This window comes from Daphnia pulicaria, chromosome 1 (assembly GCF_021234035.1).
Source record: "Daphnia pulicaria isolate SC F1-1A chromosome 1, SC_F0-13Bv2, whole genome shotgun sequence".
NCBI lineage: Eukaryota > Metazoa > Arthropoda > Branchiopoda > Diplostraca > Daphniidae > Daphnia > Daphnia pulicaria.
The window spans coordinates 22,052,109-22,056,522 of NC_060913.1; the positions used below are offsets into that span (position 1 = coordinate 22,052,109).

The 4,414-nt window shown below is 36.1% G+C and overlaps 1 non-coding gene across 1 annotated transcript; it reads left to right on the top strand.

The window, feature by feature from the left end:
• Nucleotides 1–4,332: 4,332 nt before the first annotated feature.
• Trnas-cga lies at nucleotides 4,333–4,414 on the top strand. Its single transcript has one exon. It is a non-coding gene; the product is annotated as a tRNA-Ser (tRNA).

A 4,414-nucleotide genomic window follows, 5' to 3' on the forward strand; every position in this document is an offset into this window, starting at 1 on the left:
TGGGAGAAAGAAAATAGGCAGGGAACTTCTGTTTTGAAGTCGGTTGTCATGACATTTTGTTTTGACAGTTGTCTGCTTGTTTAATTTCATCAGTGTGCGCGTCACTTCACAAAAAAGGAGTCACGTTGAGCAAACGATACGACTGTCTGTCGTTATGGAAGCAGAAATTTTCCAATACACTATATAGTATCTATAGCTCAAAGCCATAGATAAAGAAGACTGGTTTCGCATGTGAAAATTTAGAATGTGTACCCTATGTGATGCTCTAATAGTCTCATATTCTTTTTTTTTTTTCAAATAAATTGGCATCGATCATTTTTATGGAACATCAGGCACTTCCGCCTGGTGTTTGATACTGGCATCTGCGTTTGAGCTGCATCATATTACGGTAGGATTAATTCAGTTTTTTAATCTTCTAGTAAACTTCAGCAAACAAACACTTGAAGGACTCAATTGCTTTAGTCGTAGATGGGTAATAGCCATAGATTTTTATATGTACTGATATTTTTCAATATTGTTGCTTGTATTTGTTGAAGTTGTTGAGGAAACTGATAAGTCAATAGAAGCAAGCCTTCGATAAGATTTATTTCCAATTTACTTGTCGGTTCCATCTGCCAGGCAAGAGAAAAAAACCGTTGGTCTCTTCCTTTGCGATAGTTTTGGCAGCCTCAGAAGTAGCACAACTTGTTGCTTTCAGTCTACATTTTAATTGGTTTACAAGATTCCTTCGGTAATGTCATTCGGGAATATTTTTAAACGTCCAAGAGACAGAAAATCAAGGTTAAATAGTAGATTAATACATTCTATAGCGTTTGCTTCACGGTGTTCCCCTCAACAAATCCTCTCCACTGGATCATGTCGCACAGCTGATTAGAAACGAAATTTCAGAAAACAAGTTTCATTAATTTGTTGACAAGTGTGGCCGACTTGTTCTTTTGGGACATGTGGCAAACCTAAAAAGAAAAATATGTTGGAACTGAAAAACAGTGATTCAAGTACATACCGCATTCACTGCTATGATCGTGCAGCCAAGAACGGTTTTAAGGGCTTCAATTTCTTCAATGTTTTGCACGGCAGTAGGGGAAAAGCCTTTTCAAAGCCTTTTGCGTGAGCAGAATCGTTTCTTTTTGCATAGTCGACTACGTTTCAGTAATCAACTCGATCAAGCCGATGGTTTATTTTTACAAACTGGCTATAAACGTGTTGCTTAAAATGGGCCAGTTGTTGTTGAAGGGAAAGTCCAATGACTTTCTTCAGCGTTTGCATATCAATGGAACTTGTTTAGGCACCTGTATGCGATTAATATTCATTAACCAACAACTGCGGTGTACCTCACTTGATGAGTCGTCATCCAATCCTGTTGCCGACAGAGTGTTGGCTTCGGCGTAATAAGCAGCATGTCTAATTGGTGGCGGAGCAGTTCCCTTGATGTCAGAAGTCTGTCTTCGAATGGCATGGTTGTTTTCATTGCTGCAAAAAATATAGCTCGTTATTGATTGTCTGTTATGCAGAATGAAAAAAAATATTTGGGCCAATATTAAAGTCAAGCAACAAGGGACATGGTGAATGAAAGATTCCAGTAAATATATGTTGCCAACGTTAAGACTATTATTGAAGAGATGAAATTATTTAAAATTGAAATTGCACGGTCTGAAGCTTTTTATTTTTATTAATATAAAAGAAAAAATTGTCGTTGATTTCTCGGTCGGTCGTCGTTCAAACTCAACAAAAACCCTTTTTTCTCCAAAATTTTCTATCACAAACAAATTCCGCAATAACATCTGCCTAATGAAAAATGGGGCAGTTGTTGTGTGAGTAAATTTCGTGGATGATCGTCTGCATATCTGTATTTCAATCGAGTTAGTGCTGAGGTAGGAGTTTTTAAGACTAGAAAATGCGCATACACAGCATTTAGTCTCCAGTTGCTTCCAAATCTATTTAGCTTCCAAAATAGTGTCGTGATTTAGTAATCTACAATGTGAACTTTATAGCCGGCAAAATGTATGCAGTGCCCCACAGAGTAACTGCACCTTTATAAGTAGTTTCTGACATATTAAAACGATATTCTGTTCAAAAATGGTACGTTTCTCTCCTGAGACACACACTACCTGATGAATAAACGTATACCGTTTAAAAAAATGTATACCCCTTTAATCTCGTCTTTTCCGACTTATGTCTTCTTCAAGACAATCCATCTTTTGTTCTGAACGACTCTTTATTTGTTACTTCTCGGTTAATTTTGCTATACTTGAAACTATTTTTGCATAGTTTTTTTTAGTTTCACATAAAGCATAAAAGCGTCGCATAAAATTATACGTGTAATGCAGCGAAACAAGAAAAAGGTTGGCTGGGGGTTTTGTATTGAAAAAAAAAATAAATGTTAGGCAATATAAATGGGGTATTTGAGGTGATTACAAAAAATGGCCTCGAGTGTTCGCCCTGGCCGTATTCTTTATTCGATAATATGACGCAACCAGGCTTACCGTCTGGCTTTTTTAAATCTTAAAATTGAAATCCTCAATAAAGTAAGTCACACAAATATAAAAATTACCATTACCCTATCAAAATGCTTATTGCGACTAAGGCGTTTTAACCGAGCTTTAATGATGAATTCTTCAGCTACCCTTTTGGATATAACTTTTCATCGCCTCACATACGGGCTTGAGTACAGCATCAGCATCTTGGAGGAAGCAAATTAAAATATTCCTCAAAATCTAAATTAAATGTATCCAAGAAGTGTAAATCGGTGTGTCTATACGAAATTTTTTTTTACCTTTAATTGCAGTGACGGCTTTGTAACTATCTCAGTGTTCAATGAAGAGATGTAAGTAAGCCATCGAAGTGGAAGTTTGATTATGATAGATAAACAATCAATAACGAGGTCAAGACCAAACCAAGGTTACATATAAACTCTTACTGCCAACGTTCCTCTCCATACTGCATAACTGTCTCCTTAGTGTTTGCCCTTGATTAGTGTTTGCGACATATTGTTGTTCATTTTATAAGGAAAAAAAGTGTCGATTTTTAGACAAATAATTTTAAGGAATAGTTATTAATCAAGAAAATAATTTAAAAAAGATTGTAGTGATGTGGTAAAGTGGATGGCAACGGAAAAAAGAACGTTGTAAATGTAAATTTTAAGTAAGAAAACTTAATAGGAAAATAATCATTTTTTAAGACTGAAAGTACCACTAAATAATAAATCTAAATTTGTAGAAATAAAAAATTCTCTCCTGTCCCTTTTTTAATTTTTGTTTCTAATTGAGTAATCATATACCACATGACAAATTATATTTAAAATCTATTTATCTCTCCTAAATATTTCAAGAACAGAGTTCATGAAAATTACCAACGCATTCTGCATTTGCAGGCTGAATTGGAGTTACTTTAAAAGTCGCTATACGGCTATTTTGAGAAGACCCTCAATTTCCCAAGATTTTTCTTCGATTCTGATCCTGCCCTTCCCGAAATTCTCTAGTTACAAGGACATAAAGCAAAGTCATGTCTAGTACTAGAGAGACATGATATGACAAACACTGACTCGTATATGCTCATATTGGCGTAATAGGAAAATTCTAGAAAGCGCAAGGAAGGGAAAGAGAAACACAGGGAAGTAGTAGCAGGGATAGAAAGATTATATTTTTTTACATTTCCCCTTTTCTTATATTTCCCAATTTATGCTTTCCTAACATGAAATAATCGTCGCCAACATTCATCTAACAATCATCCACCAGCAACCATATTCAACCATCTGAATAGAGAAGATGGCCATGGACCCTCTCTATTTTTTCCGTTCCCCTGTCTGGATATGCTGCTGTGACTACTAGCGCTTCTTTTCTGTCATGGAGACAAAAACGATAAAAAATTTGATCATCCCTCAAGATTATTCCCCCAAAATTACTTTAATTTTTAGCAGCTTTTTTTTTTAGCAGCTAATTTTTCAACGAATGTTAATGCAGATATTGCCGCGTGGTTAAGGCGACTGACTCGAAATCAGTTTGTATCTTGGAGCTTAGGTCGACAACAACAATGATAGAGTGGCCGAGTGGTCTATGGCGCTGGGTTAAGGCACCAATCTATTTGGAGGCAAGGGTTCGAATCCCTTCACTGTCATACTCTCTACATTTGATTTTTTTGGAGGGTTAACGATTTTCCATCATTCTTGACCAGTTGTTAATGTGAGGCCTGTTAGCTCAGTTGGTTAGAGCGCCGTACTAATAACGCGGACAACCTGAATTCGATATTTTACGGGCCACTGTAATTTTTTCATTAAATATTTTTCACTGTAAAAAGGTAATGATGGTTTCCAAATATTTTTCAACGAATTTAAATGCAGATATGGCTGAGTGGTTAAGGTGACTGACTCGAAATCAGTTTCTATCTTGGAGCGTAGGTTCGAGTCCTACTATCTGCG